The sequence below is a fragment of the Mirounga leonina genome, unplaced genomic scaffold, assembly GCF_011800145.1.
Source record: "Mirounga leonina isolate KUSES-001 unplaced genomic scaffold, KU_Mleo_1.0 Mir_168, whole genome shotgun sequence".
Taxonomy (NCBI): Eukaryota; Metazoa; Chordata; class Mammalia; order Carnivora; family Phocidae; genus Mirounga; species Mirounga leonina.
The window spans coordinates 74,499,726-74,523,444 of record NW_023270426.1 but is presented as its reverse complement, the minus strand read 5'-3'; the positions used below and the strand labels follow the sequence as shown (position 1 = coordinate 74,523,444).

Sequence of the window (23,719 nt, the reverse complement as noted above, 5' to 3'; positions counted from 1 at the left end):
TCTATCAATAGTCCTGACAACAGTGAAAGTGAGTGTTCTTGTGAATTTTACCCTTTAATCAGAGGATAAAACTTTGTTTTTAAGAAGGCAATCTAGGGCGCCTGGGTGGCTCAGTTGGTTAAGTGACTGCCTTCGGCTCAGGTCATGATCCTGGAGTCCCGGGATCGAGTCCCGCATCGGGCTCCCTGCTCAGCGGGGAGTCTGCTTCTCCCTCTGACTCTCTTCCCTCTCATACTCTCTCTCATTCTCTCTCTCAAATAAATAAATAAAATCTTAAAAAAAAAAAAAAGAAGGCAATCTAGTCCTTGATATTTTTTCAGTGAGATTTCCTCTTAGTCACAGATGCCATGGTCCCTGGACCAAGTGCTATTCTGTGAAACGGTGGGGTTACCACCTATTAGATCAGCAGTATAGATGTTGGCTTCCACAATAAAACACTGCTTTATCTTAAATTCTTACTTCACTAATGCTTGTACCCCATAAAGCATTTTCAGGAATATTAGGTTTCCTGAGCCTGCCCACTCTGCAAGGTATCTAGGGTAAATAATATTAAAATATTGAGTGGCAATACTCACAGAAGTAACTCACCAGTGTTAGCCACCTAGTTTGTGCCAGAATTGTATTTGAATTCAGTTCAGTGCCTTGTGTCATAATGCTCTCTATTTATTGAATAGTAGTTTCAAAATAGTAAAATAGGAAATTCTTATTTAGATCCATATTTCATAATTCAAGTAATATACTACCTATCACTTTAGGATTGCCAAATAAAGTACAGGATGCCCAGTTCAATTTGAATTTCAGATAAAAAAACAAATACTTTTTAGAATAAATATATCTCATGCAGTGATGCCTGGGTGGCCCAGTCGATTAAACATCTACCTTTGGCTCGGGTCATGATCCCAGGGTCCTTGGGATCGAGTCCCGCATTGGGGGGGGGGAGTCCTTGCTCAGCGGGGAGGCTGCTTCTCCCTCTCCCTCTGCCTACTGCTCCCCCTGCTTGTGCTCTCTTTCTCTCTGACAAATAAACAAATGAAATCTTTAAAAAAAATATATCTCATGCAATGTTTGTATTTCTATTTGATAATAAGTCTGGGCTCTGCCCTACTTCCAGGAGTCTGTTCCTAATTTTCATCCCACCCCACCCCTGCCTCCAAACAGGAAGCTCTGATCTCCCTGAATTCTAGGATTTTTTGTTTTCTCTCCATGGTACTTTGTATTTCATTTTACTTTTTTGTAAAACTGACTCTTCATTTCTATGAGACTGAAATCTCCCAGAATAGAGGAATTTAGTTTTAAACATTTTGGTGCTTTACCTGTTGAAAGAGTGGATCCTAAACCCAGTACCCTACTGAGCCATATTAGAGCCTCAAGCAAAATTACTAAAAAAATGTGTGCCCTTATATGCACTTATCAAAATATCCTCCCAGATTTTGTATCAAGTGGAAAAAGTCAATAAAAGCTCTCTAACACAAGCATGACCATATATAAAAGGCAATTTGCCCAATGTGTTGGACACAATTCGCAACTCTTACAAACTTTCCTGGCAGGAAATAGCCTCCTGGACTGGGAATTGCTAGCTGTTACACAGTAACGCAGGGTCATCAAACAAACAACAACCTGTCTTTGTTTAAAATTTTGGTATTTTGTTTATCATGATTTGTGCTTTATTTTTAAAAAAATATTGTACTATTAATTATTTTGATTACTGAGTATTTTTGGTGCCTCTTTAAACCTTGTGCTTCTGGTTAAATCTTTTGGGGGAATGCAAGGGGTTATTTTATTTGAGTATCAACTTATGTTTTCACATCTTAGTCACCAGTACATTTAGGTTCATAGATGACTCCGAACATAACATCTTTAGAACTCATCAAGTCTAATCTTCTTTTTCATAGATGAAGAAACTGATCATAGTAGCAAAGTTGAGACTAGAGGTCCTTGCTCACTTGTGGTTTCTGCTGGCCATTTAAGCTTCCTGTGGGAGAATGCATAATTTAAGTCACACGGTTTTCTTTTTTTTTTTTTTTTTTTACCTTTGGTATTAAAGTTTCTGAGAATAAGGAATGTCATTGGAGCATATTGTGTTCCTTATTGGAGGTGTTAGCGCACATTGTTCATCCCTAGATTACTTACTTAAAATGTCTGCAGGTGTTTCACAGAGGAAAAAATATAAAGTGGAAAAATCGGTGTCCTTATTTAAATTGCCTTTCCATTTTGCATAATAGAAAGAACAGTTTTGGTTTTTATGGGTAACATTTGAGCCTAGGTCACAGTTACTTTCTCAAAAAGTTCCACTATTGTAATTATCTGTCTTAGCAAAGTTTCTTCTAGGTGTCTACAGATGGCTATGCTCTTCCTAGGATTGCCCTCTTGACGTCTGATTTGGGAATTAAGATTTTGATAGAAACCTTATTTCACCTTCCTATGTAGCTTGCTTCATTAGAGCTGATAAAGTAAGATCCACAGCAAATATAGAACGCTGGAGATATGACAGACAACCTGGTACAAATCTTTTAGGAGACAAGCTAAGAGTTTGATTGACAGATTGTCCTGTAATTTTGTGAAGCAAAGAGAATTTTCTTTATTAACCAATGAGACAGATGGGCTCAAATTTGATGGGCTTAGTTTAGTTCTGCTTGTGTATGGATAACTTTTTTTTCTTTTTATAGAAAGTAAGACAAGCAAACAGAATAGTTCGCCCAATATGAGCAATGAGGCAACTACTATTTAAATACTGTGTTTGGAGCTCTTATTAAAAGAAAGTTCATACGACTGAGAAAGGGGAAAAAAGGAAGACTCTTTATACTGAGGACTTCAGCAGACCATTACACTAAAACTATAGGCCTCACAAAAGAACCTTATGGTACGTTACTTAGGCAGGTATTCTGAGAAGGACAGATTGATTAGTATAGCCACCAAAAAGAATAAGGGGCCCACATAAAAATTAAGGTTGTCATATTCATCAGTAATGCTAAAAGCATTGTATGGAAAGTTGTAGGGGAAAAGATAGTTTTATAATTATTAATCATGAAGGGCAAATTATTAATTGTGAAGGGCAAAAGGTACCTTTGCAGTGGTGAAATCCAGCAGATTCTACCTTAATCAAGTGATAAATCATTACTACTAATAATGGGGAAAAGGGACATTATTTGCCTTCAGATATGATCCTTTGAGAAGTACAAATCTCCTATTGTATTCATTTCAACAATGCTTAATCTGGATTTAACCACAAAGTCATAATCAGACAAATCGAGAATGGGACATCCCATAAAACAATTGATATGGATTCTTAAAAAATGCGATATAATGAAAGGCAGGAGTAAAAGTTAAAGGAACATGACAATTAAATGTAATGCATGATCATTTGATCCTGGATTGAAAAAACATCTGTTAAGAACATGATTGGGACAAATGGAGATAGCTGTATTAGAAGAAAAATGATTGTATCAAAGTTAAATTTCTTGAGTGTGATAGGATATCGTTACTTAATAGGAGAATGTCCTAGTTCTTAGGAGATATATGTTGAAGTATTTATAGATAAAATGTTTTGATGTTTCAAATTTACTTTTAAATGATTCTGCAGAGGAAAAAAATGTATTTTGAGAGTGCAATAGAGCAAATGTGGTGAAATGTTAACGACTGACAAATCTAGGTGAAAGGTTCATAGGTATACATTCTATTCTTTCTTCTTTTCAGCATGTTTGAAAATTTTCAAAAGTAAAAGCCAATATCAAACAAATAAGCTTCACATCCCTAATTAAAAGTTAAGGGGCATGGGATCAGGGGAAATCTCCCAAGCGTTCCCTGCATTGGACTTTTATGCATTGGACTTAGGAGCAGAAAAATAAAGTATTGAGGATTTTTTTTTAAAGATTTTATTTATTTATTTGACAGAGAAAGACACACAGAGAGAGGGAACACAAGCAGGGGGAGTGGGAGAGGGAGAAGCAGGCTTCCCACGGAGCAGGGAGCCCAATGCGGGGCTCGATCCCAGGACCCTGGGACCATGACCTGAGCCGGAGACGCTTAACGACTGAGTCACCCAGGCGCCCCGAGGATTATTTTTAAGACATAAGTCATATGGCACATGAAAAAACACTTAGAGAATACAGGATATGTTAAAGTTAGGGCTTTTTTTCTCATTATAATAAATTAATGGATAATTAACTTGGACTTAGTATGACAAGAAATGACTATGACTTCCTGAAAGTACAGAATATGGACTGTGATTAGCATCTATTACTAACCCTGGTGGGATGGTATTTGGAATGCAAAGCTGCAGCCACCATCATGGATTATCCAGTGTCAAGGGTAAGAAATGAAGCTAGAACCAGAGCCCAGCTCTTTTATGCTTAACACATGCTTGACACACTTCAAAGTGGAAAAAATTTGTAGCTAAGACATACTCCAAATGCCAGTTTCTCTTAATGTTTACATGTAATGATAATTTATGTTTAATTGCTTATTTAGTTGTTCTATTTTGACTATTTAATGAAAGTCTGCTCCTCCTCCATCAAAGCCTATAGAATGTACATCATTAAATGACTTGCTCCAAGGCAAAGGTAGGTTCAGCATGGTGCTGGACCCTCTAACTCAGCAGTTCTTCATTTCAGTGTGCCTTCAGTGGACCTCCCTCAGAGAATTTGTTCGAATGTTTAAATGAGATCATGTCTGTGAAAAGGCTAGAGAAATTAAAATGTTTATTCCATACATAATTCGGGTATTTTAAATGGAATGTTTACTTTGAAGGCTATAAGGACAATGAATCAGATAAACATCCTACCCTCGGAATTTATAGGTTTTTGAATGAGATATAGTATGTTTACAAATCATGGTTATCCTACAAGCTGCACTGTGGTACATGCCACAAAACAATGGTGCTAAGAGACCAGGCTTTGAAGTCGCATAAGTTGAACCTGTCATTTACTGTGTGACCTTGACAAAGTGACCTGAGTCTTGGTTTTATCATGAGCAAAATGAGAAACTCCCGCTTTGCTTATGAGTCATGAGGAGTGATAATGTCTTAACATAGCACAGTGACTGACTCATAGTTAGCACTTCATAGGTAATAATAATAATAATAATGATATCTTTGTGGCCCTTGTTCAGCATTCTTTATTTTCTCCAGAACCTATGGCACCAAGTGCCACTTGATAGCAACTCTCAGAATTACATGTGTTAATGTGGAGTATGAAATCACTTGACTATTGTGCCCTTTGAAACCTCCCTGAGAAATTAATGTGTAGTCTTTGTGGGTACTTATTTATCCATTTTATTTTGTATATTTGGATGGTTTCCAGTTTTAGGCTATTGTGAGCAGTGTTGCTCATGTGAATGTTCTCATGCATGTCTCCCAAGCTCATGTACAAAAGTTTCTTGAGGGCATATACTAGGAGCAGAAGAGGTGAATTGTAAGATTGTGCATGTTTCACTTCCCAATGGGATGCCAAACTGTTTTCCAAAGTGGCTGAATAAATTTACACTCAAAGCAGCAGTGGATGAGCGTCCCTTGGCCCCATATTCTCACACATGCTTGTGGGACCAGCTTCTTAATTACTGCTCAAACTAGTGAGGTTTAAAAAGAAATCTCATTGTAGTTTAATTCGCATTTTCTGGGTTATATAGCATGCTTTTCAATTTACTTAGGTCTTTTTTTTATGTCTTACAATGAGATTTGATAATTTTTCCTCATCAAGAGCTAGTACATATTTTGTTAATTATTCCTAGATATGGCATTGCTGTTGTAAATGGCATTTTTTTAAAGCTTTTTTTTTTTTTTAAAGATTTTATTTATCTATTTGAGAGAGAGAATGAGAGAGAGAGAGAGCACAAGAAGGGGGAGGGTCAGAAGGAGAAGCAGACTCCCTGCTAAACAGGGAGCCCGATGTGGGACTCGATTCTGGGACTCCAGGATCATGACCTGAGCCGAAGGCAGTCACTTAACCAACTGAGCCACCCAGGCGCCCTGTGAATGGCATTTAAAAAAAAAAGTTTTCTCTTACTGGTATACAGAAATAACAGTGGACTTTTTAATGTTGATTTTCATATCTGATAACTTTGCTATCATTTTTTTATTAATTTATCTCTAAATTCTTTGGTGTTTTCTACATAGACAGTTGCAACATTTGTAAATTATGGCAGTTTTGTTTCTTATCTATTGCTATGTAACTCTTTTTGCTTTAGGCTTTGTTATTAGGATCTTACAAGTTTAGAATTTCTATATTTTTCTGTTGAGAATGTTTTATTATTCTATCATGACCCTCTTTTTATCTATTAATTCTTTTGACTTCAGGTAATCTTTTGTCTGATATTAATATAGCTCATTGGCTTTCTTTTAAGGAGTTTAATTTTAGCTGCTGAGTTTCATCCATTTGCATTTATGTGACTTCTAATGTAGATCTTTTTTAACTTACAGTGGAGTTATTTCCCGATAAGCCCATCTTAAGATGAATTTATACTATGTTGAAAATGCATCTGGGGAACCCTGGGTGTCTCAGTCAGTTAAACCTCTGACTCTTGGTTTTTGGCTCAGGTCATGATCTCAGGGTCTCATGGAGTTGGGCTCCTTGCTCAACACAGAGTCTGCTTGAGATTCTCTCTCTCCCCCTCCCCGACCTTCCCTTGGCTCGAACATGCGCTCTCTCTCTCTCTCAAATAAATAAATAAATCTTTAAAAAGAAAAGAATGCTTAAAAAATGTATTTAATAAACCTAACCTACTAAATATCATAGCCAAGCCTACCTTAAATGTGCTCATAACATTCACATTAGCCTACAGTTGGGCAAAATCATCTAACAAAAGGACTATTTTATAATAAAGTGTTGAACCCTTCATGTAATTCATTGAATAGTGTACTGAAAGTGAAAAAAAGAATGGCTGTATGGTAGAGAGTCGTTGTAATTGTATGGGTTGTTTACCTTCGTGATCATGTGACTGACTGAGAGCTGTGGTTGCCACTGCCCAGCATCAGGATAGAGTGTCAGAGCCCACCTCACTAGCCTGGGAAAAGATCAAAATTCTAAATTTGAAGTGTGGTTTCTACTAGATGGGCATTGCTTTCACACCACTGTAAAGTTGAAAAATCATAAACTATTTTAGTCAAGGACTGTCCATATATTGGATTTTTTTGACCAAGTTATTTTATTTTTTATTTATTTCACTCTCCCAACCTTTCTGCCCATTCCCCTTACCTTCTTTTGGATTCACTGACATTTATTTTTTCTGTGTTTGTTCTTTAATGGTTACCATGCCTATTTTATTTTATTTTATTTTATTTTATTTTATTTTATTTTATAAATTTATTTGAGAGAGAGAGAGAGAAAGAAAGAGCACACACAGTGGGAAGAGGCAGAGGGAGGGAATCTTCTGGCAGGCTCCCCAGTGAGTGCAGAGCCCACCATGGAGCTCAGTCCCAGGACCATGAGATCATGACCTGAGCTGAAACCAAGAGTTAAACACTCAACCAGTTGAGCCAGCCAAATGCCCCTATCATGCCTATTTTAATATGTATACTTAACAAGGTATAAAGGTAGTCATTATGTACAAACTTACCTTTCCCTTCTTGTGTCAGAAATTGTTTTATACAATTGATGCTTATTTAATCTTACCCATATATTTACTAGTATTTTCCATTACCCTTTCTTCTTGCATTTCTGCCCTTCTGTCTGGGATCATTTTCCTTCCTCCTCCAAGGTGTTCTTGAGAATTTCCTTGGATGAGAGGCTCTTTTAGTTTTTGTTCTTTTGAATATATCTTTACTTTTTCATTTTTCTTTTGGAAAATAGTTTGGCTGAGTGTTGAATTCTAGTTTACAAATTATTTTCTTTCATGTCAATAAAGATTATTTTAGTGCCTTCTGGCATTCTTTATTGCTATTAAGAAGTCATTTTAAGTCTAATATTCCTTTATAGATGATCAGTCTTTACATTCTGGCAGGTTTGAACATCTCTTTGTCTTTCATATAGGATGGTTTCATGATGTATTGAGGTATGGATTTCTCTTTATTATGCTTGCAATTCATTGGGCTCTTTAAGTCTCATCAGTTCTCAAACACCTTTGCCATTATCTCTTTGAAAATTTTCACTTTCCCATATGCTGTGTGTTCTTCTGGAATTTTAATTATATATGTGTTGCTTCCTCCTATTTAACTCCTCCATTCTCTTTACCTATCCTTGTTTTCATCTCTTTATTTGTCTGTGCTCCATTCTGGGTAATTTCCTCAGACCTATTTTGAACTACTTTGGTCTTGATTTTGATTGTCTCTAAATTATAAAAAACTATAGTGAAGGCAATTGAGATTTAGTATTATATTCAGTAAAAATTTTAGGCATGAAAGGGAATTAACTTGCTCTTCTCACCATAACTTACTCCAGTAAATAAACACATGGTCCTATAGAAAAATGAAAAAAATTACATTTCTGGGGTGCCTGGGTAGCACAGTTGGTTAAGCATCTGCCTTCGGCTCAGGTCATTATTCCAGGGTCCTGGGATCAAGCCCCGGGTCGGGCTCCCTGCTCAGCGGGGAGTCTGCTTCTCTCTCTCCTTCTGCCTTTCCCCCCTGCTCGTTCTCTCTCTCTCTAATAAATAAATAAATAAAATCTTTTTAAAATTACATTTCATACATAAATAATTATGTGGATTGATATTTATATTTATTGTATCTAAAAATATTTTCTGCTTTAACAGAAATGTCCTATGTCACTTTTTTTTTTTTTTTATTTAAGAGAGGGAGAGAGAGTGAGTTTGGTGGAAGTCGTAGAGGGAGGAGAGAGAGAATCCCAAGCTTAATCTCACAACCCTGAGAGGATGATCTGAGCTGAAATCAAGAGTCATGTGCTTAACCAACTGAGCCACCCAGGTGCCTCAAATGTCATTTTTTAATTTGAAAAGAAAGTCAAGTGCTTTTATTTTCTGAGATATATTTTAACAAATTTAGTTAGAACCAGGGCTAACTTCAAGGGATATATTTTTTTTCTTTTTTGCATCTTTTACCTTTTGTCTATCATCTGTATCAAATTCTTCTAAAGTGAGTTTAAAAGAAATCTCTTATTTTTTAAAGTCCTACTCCAGCTCGAGGTAGGTGCATTTTATACATTTTTCTTCATCTTTTTTCTTCTCATCATCAATCAGAAGTTTCTTTTTTTTAATCAGAAGTTTCAATGACGGGCACCTGGGTGGCTCAGATGGTTAAGCGTCTGCCTTCGGCTCAGATCATGGTCCCAGGGTCCTGGGATCAAGTCCCGCATCGGGCTCCCTGCTCCTTGGGAGCCTGCTTCTCCCTCTGCCTCTCTCTCTCTCTCTGTCTCTCTTGAATAAATAAATAAAATCTTTAAAAAAAAAAAAAGAAGTTTCAATGACTATTTTATAGGAAAGTGGTTGTGTCAAATAATTTCTTAGTATTAATCATTTAATTAGTCATTTAAATTAGTCATTTACTAAATTAGTCATTTAATAAGTATTTATTAAATAAATGTATTACAATTAATTGATTTGATTCACTATCATTACACCAATAAACCTTAACCATCTTATTAAAACTGAAAACACTTACGTTTAGTTGAATTTGAGTTGCTGAATAATTTGACATTCCCTTTAAAAATTCAATTAAATTTCAAGAAGGTACATAATGAACAAAACAGAAAGGTCCTTTAAAAGAAATAAGAACCATGGCCATAGATTTTATTTTAAGGAAAGTTCTTTGAAAAGGAGAAAAAACTTTAAAATAACAGCACTATAATTACACATTGTTAAAAGTTGTATAAAAGTATATACATACTATTTAGAAGACAGAAATAAGCCTTCAAAAGTGTAAATAGTTAATAATGCCAAAAAGGAATATCTGTAAAAAATATAAGCTCCATAAAACACAAATGAAAAATATGATTTCATAAATTATGAATGTATCTTATTTTGGAAAGATAAGAATGTATTTTTTTTTTTCCTCTGAGATGAAAGGTCATCAAAATTATGTTCCTGCCAGTTTTCTCTAAGCACAATATTTTCAACTGATGGTTTGGTGAAGGAGAACAGGGGCAGGATGAGAGAGGAGGTTGTTGCGTTAGCAGATTCTTATTCTGTTCCCAGTTCATGCTTCATGTGGAAACCTGAGTTCTTAATTGTTCTTCTGGCCTTTGCTAGACAGGATCTCTTCTTTTCTGTTTGAATCTGTGTAGGGGTCTGTAGCCTACATGACCAGTGCACTCACCCAGGACCCAGCTTTTCTGAATTTGTATCTCGTCGTCTTATGGGGAAATTTTACATAGATCTTTGATTGATGGCATAAACCACGTAACTCAAGTCTTTAAGGTTTTTGAAGCTTAAAAACCAGGTCATTGCAACTCAAAAGCCTGGGTTTATGAAACTCAAAGAAGGGATGTCTGGGTGGCTCAGTTGGTTCAGCGCCTGCCTTCAGCTCAGGTCATGATCCCAGCGTCCTGGGATCGAGTCCTGTGTCAGGCTCCTTGATCAGCAGGGAGCCTGTTTCTCCCTCTGCCTGCCGCTCCCCCTGCTTGTGCACGCTCTCTCTCTCTCTCTCTGATCTCTCTGATAAATAAAATCTTTAATTAAAAAAAAAGAAACTCAAGGAAGGGTTTGATTCTTGTTTTCCTAAGATTCCTTTTCCAAAACCCTGAGGTGTATTATCCTAGCCACTTGGACTAGGGGAAGAGACATGGCATACCAGGACCTGAGCTGGAAGGGAGAAACTTGTTATGTCCTACTACAGTGATAATGAAACAGAAAGTAACTCCAGAGTTAATTTAGAGGCATGAATTAAAATAATCCTCATTTAAATATTTTTTATGCTAAAGAGTGACAATTTAATTCAGATTATAAGGTTCTGCTTGGGTGATGAGAGGCTTAATAGCTTATGCTTACTAATAGTATCTTTGTACATTTCTCTATCAGTCTCGATAGTGATTGTCTCTAAATTATAAAGTTTTGTTTTTTAGGCAACAGGGATAATAGTGCTATATTCTATAAGGGTTCTTTCTCTGTCCTTCAGAAAGGCCCTTTGGCAACTAACTGAGGCACCTGAAGTTCTAATTTCAAATAAGTTTAAAACTAACCTTTCTGTTGTTTAGAATAATTCTCTTTATTTAATAATTCACTTTCTTTATTTGCAAAACTCAGGCTAAAGACATAACCTCTTTCATATCCTTGACTTCTGCACAGTAATAAACATTGTAAGACGCTTTTTAACATTTGTGTTAGTAAATGAAAGTGATTGGAGAATGAAGGAAATTGGTGAGTTAGTGTGAGTTTAATGTAGTATGTGCTTAACGAGGGAAATTTTTAAGTAGGCTGGTCTGGTGAGGTGATAAAATGTAATTTGTCTTGACCTATCTGACATTGGATTATACGAACTTCAAAGTTCTGTCTCGCGCTAACAGTCCTGAGAGTGGGGATCTGAGATGTTGGTGTCCTTGAAGTATAGAGTTCCGCTTGTTGCCACGTGATCCCTACTCATTTACTTCTATGAAGTTGATTGTTTTGTTCTTGATGTATTTATTCTACAAGTACTTCTTAATGTACAGTGACAGAAGTAGAAAATGATCTGTCAAGTAAACTTAATGCACACGTTTTAAGTCACAAATTATGTTTCTCAATTCATCACTGGCAAGTGCCATAACTAGAATACATCAAAGTATATGGAAAATTGGGTCCTGTTTTACCATTAAAAAAAAAAAAAAGCTTTGTGAAACTCTGATAATGAAGCAACTGTTTTCTCTGTTTCATGCCATTAATATCTTGGTTCTGTGGGTTTGGACTGAAAGTACATAATTCTAAAACAATGTGTTTAAAATGTTATTGTGCTTCTCTATTGCATTTGCATTTTTAAATATAGAAAAGTTTGCAAAATTATCAGTCTGTGAGTCTAACCAGAGTACTTGAATATTAAACATGTTTATTTTCAATATATATGGAGATTCAGTCATGAACCCTATTTTACTAGTTTCTCCAGGTAAAATAGGCCAACTAAAAGATTTTGTCAGTTTCAGTCCTATTATGATTTAATTTAGTTTGAGAATTTCTGTAGATTATATATGTTAAAGAAGTTTCTGATAAGAAAAAGTATGCAAAATCTATTAGACATACTGTATGAGCAATGTTATGAAATAGTTTAAAATATATTGGCAGTACAGAATTACTAGGTACAGTTTTTTGCCTACAGCAATTGACTATCAAATGATTAGAAATGTTGGAATGCTTGGTATATCTTTGAAAGAGAAATCTGCGAAAGTCTGTATCTACCCTTGGCAAGTTGCCAAATCCATGTACTATGCCATTTTAATATAATTTTATTCTCATATCAGATTTTTAAATATTTTTAGCTGTGGGAAATTGCTTTCTCCAGTTGACAAATTATTAAATGAGGGCTTTTTCATGTTAGAAATAAGTCCAGTATATTTATATTGGTCCATGAGAGTACATAAATTTAAGCCAAATAATTTAATGTTTATCATATCATTTTAGGTTCATGTAGGATTAGCTCATTAAACACCTTTTAAGAATCACCTTCCCTCATTGCACATGCATTAACTCTTTGAGGGCATTGGGGTATAATCAAATGTACTAGGTTACATTAATCTAATGATATAGTCAGTTTCCTTTTTTGAGAAATGGCTCAAGTAAAATAACTTTTATTTAACTTTTGATTCTTTTCAATTTGGTCTAAGTGTATAGGAAATACCAAAGAATTATAAAACCAAAGAGAGGGTTCCAAAGGTATCACACATCCTTGGTTCTACTCTCATTTTAGAAACATGAGTTGCTAGTTGATTTTTTTTAAGATTTTATTTATTTATTTTAGAGAGAGAGAGCAAGAGCACAAGTGGGGTGAGGAGTAGAGGGAGAGGGAGAAGCAGAGACCCCGCTGAGCAGGGAGCCCAACGTGGGGCTTGATCCCAGGACCCTGAGATTGTGACCTGAGCCGCAATCAAGTCAGACACTTACCCGACTGAGCCACCTATGTGCCCATCTAGTCCGTTTTTTTAAAGCTGAAAGTGAAAAGCTGTTACATTTCTCTATAATTTTTCAGTGTTAAGTTCTTTCCATTACCTCAGATTTTTTAAAAATCAAGATTTCTTTACCAGCTTCCTGGGACACAAATGAAAAAATTAAAGAATATAAATTTTATTTTTCCTGCCCAGATGGAGTCTTCTCACAATTTCGCATGGAGACAAATTGCTGAAGTGCACCCATAGGCAGGATGGGTATCCATCTAAGAAGGCAGCTGTACATATTTTGTTTTCATGAGAAATGTAAGGTCACAGGTGTAAAGAGCAGTAGAAACCCCTTCACTTCAGTTAAGGGGCTCAATGAAGGTTTTTAGGATGTGATTTTGTTAGGGCTGTTGGGCTTCAAAATATATTTAAATATTCACATATATGAATGAGGATGGAAGGATTTTTTGATGTAGACATTAGTAAAAGCAGAGGCAGGAAAGAGCAGGTTACAGTCAGAAGACCAAGTATTCCATAATGACTGAATGTCGTTGGAAGTCTGGGCATGAAGAGATTCCTGCTGTGGAACTTGAGATTCTTTATAAAATTCTGTAGCAATGAATAAATACATTAATAGCATATTCTTCTTACGAATATGTGAATACCCTTTTTCTGATAAAACACATTAGTAGTCCATATTCATTTATTAAAGAATATATTTAATACCTCAATAATTCTACGTGGTGCTACCTGTAATGTCAGAAATTTCTTCTTTTAGCATTGAAATTCATCATGTAAGGACTTTTTACAGTTAAAAGAAATCTTGCCACAATTCCTTATCAACATATTTATTTTTCCTGTGGTTTTCCTTGTTTCCAATTAGTTTTTAAATGCAGTGATTCGTATTACTTATGTAGGCTCCGGCGGGGGGGACATCAGTTAACAAATTGGTATTTATTTATAAACAGCATTTTTTGGACAGAGGTGCTCTTGTGAATGCTGGTGAACTGCTGCTTTGAGTTGATTTAAGGAAATAATAAGGAGCATCTGGAAATCCAAGCCCAACTGATTTACCATTTACTGTATCATTTTGGGTCTGTACAGATTTAACTCATTAAACACCTTTTAAAAACTTCCTTTTGCTGGAAGTAGAGTGGGAAAAAATTCCCTAAACAGTCTTTGAAAAATTACTGTTTGCAAAAAAGATTACCAGGGAAGCAAAACATTGAATTCAAAATAATTATAATTAGAGTGTAGCCTCTTATAGTTTCTGAAGTGCCGGTGCTAAAAATGATATGAATAGAGGGGGAGAATATTTTAAGTGTAGACAAGTTAATGCCAAGTAAAATGAGTTAGAATGTGTTTGTGTTTTTGTGTTTGTGTCTGCTTATCTTACTCTTCCTGCTAGCACTTGAAACGTAGGCTTTTATGTGCCAGACATTTAAAGATTAAATGTAACAGTCTCCACTCCGGAGGAGACATTCTAGTAGGAGAAACAAACTTTTAAACAAGTAAGTTAAAGTGCGTGAATTAAACAGAAAATATAGAGTTATGTGAAAGGTATACCAGAGAGCGGGTGAATCAACTCAGCCAGGGGTGGGAGTGGTGAGGTCAGAAATGCTTCATAGAAGTGTGATTCCCAGGCACTAAATGCTTCACAGAGGTGTGATGTCTTGAAGGATGAGAGGAATTTTCTTATTTCCCCGGAGGAGTGCAGTATCCATGTGGGCGGGCCCTGAGACATAAAACAACATATAGTCTGATACTGCTAGAAGGTCTGGTTTGAGAGTGAAGGAGTAGAAAGTGATTGTGGAGAAGCAAACAAGGATCAAGTAGGTCATGTAGTGACTTGGATGCCAAACTGAGGTATTTGGAGATTCCTTCCTCATTGCCTTTAGATTAATCAGGGGAGTAACCTGATCAGATCTGCTTTTAGAAATAGAACTCATATTATGTATGGAAGGAGAAAAGTGATTGGAAAGAGAAAAGATCAGTGCCCTTTTATCAGTGAAAAAAATATTGATTGGTTCCTACAGTGGCCTGAGCATGGTACGAAACTGGGGTTACAGAGCAAAGAAAACCTGGCCTGACCGTGTTCACAGAATAGCTGGCAAACAGGCATTTCAACAAACTAGAATATAGTGAGGAGAGGTCTCTAGTCAGAGCAGTCGTTTTGACAAAAGGAAAAGGAATGCGAGAAACTTCCAGGTCTTTGTGTGTGGCGGGGTAGTGGGTCAGGGGAGGGAATCCAAAGATGGTTTACACTGGACCTCAGACCCGAAAGCTGAGAGTAATTTTGTGAATCTCCTTCACAAAATGCTTCTGCCAGGTAAATAAGCCATTCTGAGCAGACAGAGTTAGACCATAGAAGGGAATGTCATGTCATGGAGGAATAGAGATAGTTCACTGATACTAGAGCATAAAGGGTAGGAGATGAAACAAGAAAAGTATTCAGGGGCCACCGTGAAGAAAACTCTTAAGTTGGAGGAGTGATATCATCACATTTCCATGTTAGGACAAATAGGATCAGGATTCAGGATCATTGATGTAGGGAGACAATTTGGGTGGTCCAGGCAAGAGATGACGATGACTAGACTTAAGGCAGGGATAGGGAAAGTATTAGGGGAATACATTAAAAAATTAGGAGATGGAATTAATGAATTTTGGCATATGGTTTGATGTGGGGAGGGAGAAAATGGATGACTCAAGTTTCTTATGTATGTAATTGAGTAGTGCCACTTATTCACTGAATAAGGTAGGGTATCCTTGAGTTTATATCTACTTGGCTATTGAATTTAGGGAGTAGAACTTGAGAAAGAAATCTGAGTCAGGTATTAGGAGATGTCAGTATTCAGTGGCTCTTAAAGCCTTGGGTGTGGATGTGCTCTCTCAAGATTACTAGAGTATAAGTTTCCAGATATAACCTCAATGAATACCGTTGGTTAAGGAGTGGGCAGAGGAACCCGAAGCCCAAGAGAAAATGAAAAGGGGAATCAGAAAAATAGGCAAGTTGTTACTTGAAACCAAAGGAAGAGAAAATTTCAAGAAGGAGGTGAGCATGCTTCAGTGATAGTTATGAAGTTGAGGACTGAGGAAAGACCTTTGGATTTAGCATTTAGGAGGATCTTGCTGATTCTAGTGAAAGCGGTTTTAGCAAAGAAGTTGAGGGGGAAGACAAAACCCAGATTATAGTGGATCAAGGAGTTTTATTTACTTTTTTAAGGTGGGTGACACTTGAATATGTTTATTAGCAGCTGAGGTGAAGGAGATAAGAGGATGAGAGAGATACAGGTGAAGGGGGGGATTCATGGAGCAAGGTCTAAGAGGAATTCAAGGGGCCTGGTTAGGAATAAGGGAATATCAAGATGAATTAATTTTGAGGAGAGAGAGAGAGATACTGTCTACCTCTGAGAATAGAGGGTGGGTGCTGATTAAACACTTGTAGATTTTACGGAGTATAAGAAATTGAAAGAGTGCAACTTGATGGCCCCTAATGGTTCTTTGAAGCCAGACAAGTTCTGAGATGAAAGCCTGAGGCAAGGAAGGAGTTGGGTGGGCCCCTTGGTACAGGAGCTAACATTTGGAAGAGCTGCTGTGGCAGAGGGAGTTGACCAGCAGAATGTAGAATTGCTGAGTGGTTGTGAGAGCTTGCAGACCATAAATTTGTAGCGGCACCAGGCCACATGATTGTTGTATTTCCTCCAGCAGAACTCAGCAGCCCAGTTACGAAAACTCAAAAAATGTTGATTGAAACTGAATCTGGAGATGCTGTGAACCAAGGATGGTATAAGACAGCTATCAAATTCCATGAATTCAGATTTGTAGATTTCAGAATAGACCGAATAATTCTGTGAATTCTAAAATTAACAAATGCTGTATGTTGGGTCTTAAGTGGACATAATTTGTTTCCTGTTTAGTGTTTCTTATTCAGGAATATCCTCAGTTCCTTAAACACTGTTCATAATCACCACACATGTCATCCCCTGCCTCCCACAGTGATGTGATCTTAATTCTAAGTCCACTGCCTATTTTATGCCTGGAAGTTTCCTTATTTCGGTCAGATCATTTCATCTGAGTATTAAAGATTTCCAGATTGGTCATGTAAGAATACAAGTTTACTCCTTGATGAATGAGGTGCCACGAAGGAAGATAAATGCTTATTCCCAAATGAATTAGTAAATCTGAGGTACTTCTTACCTCAGAATCTAGCTCTTATGTGGCGCTCTCCATAAAACCTGTCCCAGGTTTATCTCCTCTTTGGATAGACAACCTGATCTCCTCTGCCTGCCTGTTCTTATAGCCTCTTTTCCTTACTTTGTCCATAGAGCAGTTATCACAGAATTTCATGCTTTTTCTATATATTTTTGAATTCCACGAATGCAAGGACTGTCTTACTCATCTCTGTATTTAATTCCAGTGTCTCCTTGTTGCCTGGCACAAATTAGACACTGAATCAGCAGTAAGTAAATAATAAAGGTATAAATAAAAAATAACAACAAATGCATGAATGGCTTATTACTTCTTCAGTGTAAAAGCCATGAGTGGGAGAGAGGAAGAATAAAACTTTATTTGTGACTCTAACTTCTTTTTGCCTCTCCTCCCCACTGCTGTATCATCTGGTTTACTTTTGACCAATTCAAGAAGAGATGTTTACTTGTATGTTTAATATCAGGCCCAATTATTCTAGGTATTGGAATAGGAGAAAAGCATAAAATCTGTATAAAATCCAAAAGCCCAGATAGTCTTTTACCTAAATTACTGTTGGGCAAAAATTAAGAGTTTAAAATTTTCTCTTTTGTTCTCTATGCTTAAGTTCTATGGGTAATGCATAGTTCAAGCAAAGTCAATGAAAAATTAGTCAGACATATTACAGAGAAAAAGAAAATGGGAAGAAATAAAGATTTTCTAAAAATGTCAGTCATTTGAGGTTTACAGTATGAAACATACTCTCTTTGCTTGACCTTGCTTTACTTTTGCTTATAAGACTGTGGCAATGAGCTAGAGTCTGTTTTTATAACTTTGGACAAATTACTGAACAGTATATTATCTTGCCAATAGTCTTATTGTCCTTTTGATTTAGAATCTTTAAATTATCTTTGGGGATGCCTGGGTGGCTCAGTCAGTTAAGCGTCTGCCTTCGGCTCAGGTCATGATCCCAGGGGCCTGGGATCGAGCCCCGCATCGGGCTCCCTGCTCAGCAGAGAGTCTGCTTCTCCCTCTCCCTCTGCAGCTCCCCCTGCTTGCGCACTCGCATTCTCTCTGTCAAATAAATAAATAAAATCTTAAAAAAAAAAATTTTTTTTAATTAAAAAAAAAAATTATCTTTGTATCATGAAACCTCCTAGTCTCGAAAACTTTTATGGGAAGTTACAAAAAATAGGCACAAAGATTCTAGAAAAATAAGGCACCTTAAAAGTCAAGTAGGAAGCAGTTATAAATAGTTTTAATAGCTGTGGGGCTTTTATCTTAGAAGTTGTACTCAGTAGAGCATGTGATTCTTGATCTCGGGGTCGTGAGTTTGAACCCCACATTGGATATAGAGATTATTTAAAAATAAAATCTTAAAGTGTTGTACTCAAATTATCAATAAACGCAGTATAGATAGTGTATTTCTTAATAACTCACCTAATTTTCACCGGACCTAGAGTTAAATGTGATGCTCTTCTTTTTCCCATATTTGAAGTTTTACTTTGTTCAAGAGATATTGTATGAAATAAATGCATAAGTGGTCATGCTAGACTATTTATTATGAGGAAGAGGGGCACTGCTAAGATACGTGTCCAGAAATTTCGGTTGTCAAACTGATTTCATGACTTTCACTAGAAATAGATAATTCACAAGTATAGTGCATTTTATGAAGCAGATAATTGTCCGGCAGTGATAAGCTCTGGAATAATTAAATGCTCTCATGAGTGTGCAGTTATCGTCTATGGCAGCTTTTTCAAAAGTGGCATGCCACTTTATTCTCATGCATGATTACTAGCAGGTGATCATGCCAATTTTTAAAAACACAGAGGTTATTAGTGATGTTCCTGATTTTGTGAATGTGGGTGTTGGGGAGATAAGGAGCAACATGTCACAGTGTGGAGGCAAAGAGCAGGGAGAGGGCTTTTCCAGGTAATGCAAAAGGGAGAGCAGTGTCTGATCCTCATACCCCCCCTCCCCCCACAGCCTTAGGTTGCCAGTACGTGCTGTATGTCTCACGCAGATAACCAGTTTCCACAGAGTTAGAATGAAGTAAAATATACTTGTGAGAGAGTACACTGAATATACACTGAATTACATTTTAGGATGTTTCCATATTTCATGATTAACATGATTTTCATCATAGAGGAAATGTATTTACTTCATAGAGAATTTTAGTTAATGGCAACTTTTACAACACTATGGGTTAATATCTAATTTCTGATGACTCTATTTTTAAATTTTTATTATCCTTTAAAAAACTGGATGATATTATCTGATTATTAAAATGAGTTTCTTGGAACTGAAGTAAATGTTACCATACATATATGTATATGTATATAAAATTTTAAATTATAGTTTTAAAGTAATCAAAAAACTAAAACTGGATTTCAATCTCAACAATCCTGGATTCATTAACTTATCTTTTTTTTTTTTTTTTTGCTGTGTTAAGAAAAAGTAGGATGATCAAAACAAATTTTCAGATTAACTTAGAAATATGAGGGTCCCTCTGAGTTTAGACCACATACCTAATAATAGTCACTCCTAGAAAATTCTGTAATTACCCTCTAAATTTTCACTAGGTTGGGCTCTCTTCACAGTACAAATTTATTATAATTTTAATTTTTTTCCCTGAGGGATCAGTTTTATGTATTAGTATATATATTTTTTGGTATGAACGAAGTACTACCAAACACTACATTGTGCTTACATGAATTGGCTACAGTAGTTCTTAAAGCCACTACTTTGACCATAGTCTTTCATTCCATATTTCTTAACTTATGTCCATAATCCATTTTGAGTCAAGAAATACCATTGTTTAAACTTGATTGCAGCAGGGCGCCTGGGTGGCTCAGTTGGTTAAACTTGATTGCAGCATACCAAGAAACATGTTACTGAAACTTGCTATCACTATAACTTAGTGGTTTTGAATTTGATATTTGAATACTTAATTTTTTCACATTTAGCAAGCTTAACATGCATTAGCCCATTTTCCTTTTTGTGAGAATGAATGAAACTTATTCAGAGGAAATGAACGATTTAAGAAACATTAATCAGTAGTAGTTTGAATTAGTTCTAGAATTAAGTTTATAAATAGATAAAAGAGGGTCTTTCCATTTTTAAATTTAAGAGGTTTAACTTATCTGCAATTTTTTTCTTTTACATACACACAACACACATATATACATATATTTTGAGATGAAAACAAAATGTTTTCTTCAAAAGTAATCCTACTTTTTTTCTCCCCTATGCTGAAACAGAAACCATTGTTGCTCATTGATGATTGAAATACCCCTTATCCTTGCCATGACTACAAAGACCTATGTTGGAGGTATTGACAACTGGATGGTGTCAGAGGACGAGGTGAATATTTTAGAACTTTCACTCCCTCTTTCCTGCTGCCTCCTAAAATATTCATCTAAAAACTTCCTTTTTGGGGGAGATCAGAGATGTTCAACTTTTTATATAGATTGATTAGAGAGGAAATAACTATCTTATCCTTCTACCCCGAGGCCTCTGTAAGCCCCAAATCTAAATTTGAAAAGAAAAGGGAATGCCAAATACAGATATCACATTTTGTTTTTTATTTATTACTTATTTATTTTTTAAGATTTTCTTTTTAAGCAATCTCTACACCCAACATGGGGCTCGAATTCACAGCCCTGAGATCAGGAGCCACACGCTACTCTGACTGAGCCAGCCAGGCACCCCCAAGATGTCACATTTTAAAGTAAAGATCCTTTTAGCCCCCTTTCTCTCTTTGGTTTTTCAGAATTTCATGTGTAGCCTAATTTCCTTACTGTTTACCTGGAAATAAATGTTTAGGAATATAAAGAATTGTGAAGGAGAATAGACAGTGGAGAATCTGATCTGTTCACTTCACTACTGATGAGTATTTAAGACATTAGTGGAGGATTGAATCTCTTACAAGCACAGTTTGAATCTCAAGGATGTGTAAAGTTAGCCAAGGCCATTTTCTCACCAAGGTCCAGATGCTTGCATAATCCTTACCCTTTGGAATATCAGGGTAATATTACCAGGAAAAACACCAGCACATTGTGCGTAAACTTCCCTTGACTCCTGCCTTCAGTCCTACTCATTGAAACCATCCCCTTTCAACATGAAGGAGCTGTCTCAAGGAGTGATTTCTGGGAGCCTTAGCTCTTCTCAGAAGCACCACCAGCTTTATGCTCTACAACTCTAGAACTATCCCAAATGAACAGATAAAAGCTGTTAGGGCAGTTATGTTAAACACACTGGTAAGATCTGTGGGTGCGCCTCCTCCCATCTGATTGACATCCCCAGTCCCCTTCTTTAATGAAATTGTGAAGCTGCCACTAAATATATGGAACATAATAGATAGGTGGTTGCTAACCTTTTTAAGTCTGTACGTCTCTGATCACAAAACATTATTTTGGACCATAAGAAATAGCAGTAATACTTTCTACCTGAACATATAATGAGAAAAAATTTATTTAGATGATGTTGTGATTGGTAAAATACAAATTAAACACTTTACTAAATTCATAGCAGCTTTTTTTTTGTTTGTTTTGTTTTTTGCTCAATAAGGAAGAGAAAGAAAAGGAAATGCAGTGTAGGCTTAACGTGGAACAGAAATGGAGGGTGAGGAATCAGGATCTGAGGATTTCTACAGAAGAACCTGCCAACCTGTGGGTGACTTTGGGAGCCAGGAGGCTGTTGGAATTAGGATAGGAAATCAATGGATACATGCATGTAGCACACATCTTCCACATATGTGTGAGTTTAAGATGGACTCCTTCATGGAGAGCTTCCAGTGTTTACTGTTGTTACAGTGTTAGTCCCCTGTGGTGCCTCTGCAGACACAGTGGTGCTTTTCTTTCTTTCTTTGTTTCTGTGTGTGTACTTTTCTTTTTATCACTATGCTGTGCCAGGCACTCCTTGGAAAAAGAACTCTGTTATTATCCCAGAAAGAGTGGCTACAGTTCAGATATGTGGTTTGAGGAAAAAGGGAGTTACTTGTTTTATTTGTCATTTTCTGAAATTACATCTGTTATTTTTAAAACCTATGAGTAAATGTACAAGTATGCCCCAGTTTAAGAAAACCTGATATCTTTAATTATAAACCTAAATATGAGGCAAAGTTATGATGAGATTATTTTCATTATAAAATGATTTCTTAAAACAAAGAAGAGGATTCCCTCTTTGGATCCCCTGATACATTTTCTGTTTTTGTTACCATATATATATATATTCATATATTCACATTCAGTGCTAATTTTGAGGGGTTTTTTTCCCCTCCCATATAATTTCCCTCAGTGGACCATTATGGTCATATAATAAGTACTAAAATTGTTTGCCATTGGACTTATCTTAAGAATTGCCTTTCATTGATTTTTGCCATTTTTGGAAAAAATGAAGCTAGATCTTTGGGCTTTTCTAAATAATGGTTATAAACCTTCAAAACAGCTAATAAGGACAGCCGATGTTCAGCCTCACTTTACTGGCAGTGCTTAAATTTGTAATATTAGAACATTAGAAGTGATTTAAAAATACAAATTCTTCCAAGTATATTGAGGTATTAGTGGGGTAGCCAGTTATTGAGCACCTACTGTGGATTGGACCTCTGCTAAACCTTTTACAGATACCAACTCATTTGACTCTCATTTTAACTGCTAAGGAAAAGGGAACATAAAATTTTAAATACATTCAAGATTTTCAGCTTGTAAGAATTAGTTACAGAGTCCATGCTGAGATGTTTGACTCCAAAGCCGAAGCATTTTTAACTCTTTTCTTCTACCTTTTCTTTCCCTTCTTTTTATTTGCTACCTACAGATCACCCTCCTTTCCTTCCTTCCCTCTCACCTCTCCATTATCTTCTTCCTCTATTCCAACAAATCTCTTTATACTGTCTGGATTCCTGACATTGTGGTTGGCACTGGGTATTTAGTGTTGCTTACCCTCAGGGAGTTTAAAATTCAGTCTCCAGAATGGACTGCTCATTTGTACTCTGAATGAGTGAAAAAATGAATGAATGGAGAAAACAGCATAGAAACTTTAGATTTCTTTCATAACTCCAAACAGCTTATCATTGCTATTAGTAAATAAGACTAAATTGGCAGATAGAATTCAAATGCATAAACTATTAGGAAATATTTAATATAGCGTACTAAAATCTCAGTGGTGGCCACTTCCCTCAGGCATAGTACCATTTGGTGACCCCTCAAAGAAAGAGCCAAACTTAGGGACAGTCTGAAAGAGGAGAGTTCAGAGAGGAAATAGTTTATGGGAGAAGTTTAAATTTTACTTTAAAAATTTCAGAATTTTTAATGTTTTTTTTTTCTTCCAATCCTTTATTAGTAGTGCTTTTTAAATTGTAATTCAACACTTGTACGGTTTCACTAATGTTTGCCTCCATGTTCCTCCAGAATCTTTAGAGCAATCAAATTAATGACTAGATCGCTGCCAGATGTGCCTCTGAGTGGATATTTACCACAGTTTACTTAACCATTTCCATTTTCCTCTTTGAAGGGAAAATTTATTAATGTTATTTCTCATTTTTCCCTCTGCTAATAATACTGCAGGTAACCTCTTTATGCATAGAACATTCCTTT

At 36.2% G+C, this 23,719-nt stretch overlaps 1 protein-coding gene across 4 annotated transcripts in view; it reads left to right on the top strand.

The window, feature by feature from the left end:
* The window catches only part of FBXL17 (F-box and leucine rich repeat protein 17), a 514,999-nt gene that overhangs the window by 224,297 nt on the left and 266,983 nt on the right, over window positions 1–23,719 (top strand). Inside the window, exon 7 of one of the 4 annotated variants that reach the window (XR_004681048.1) lies at window positions 20,387–20,489. The exons of the other annotated variants lie outside the window; for them this stretch is intronic. The gene's annotated coding sequence lies outside the window, so the exon portion shown is untranslated. The remainder of the gene's footprint in view (window positions 1–20,386; window positions 20,490–23,719) is intronic. 4 annotated transcript variants of the gene reach the window in all.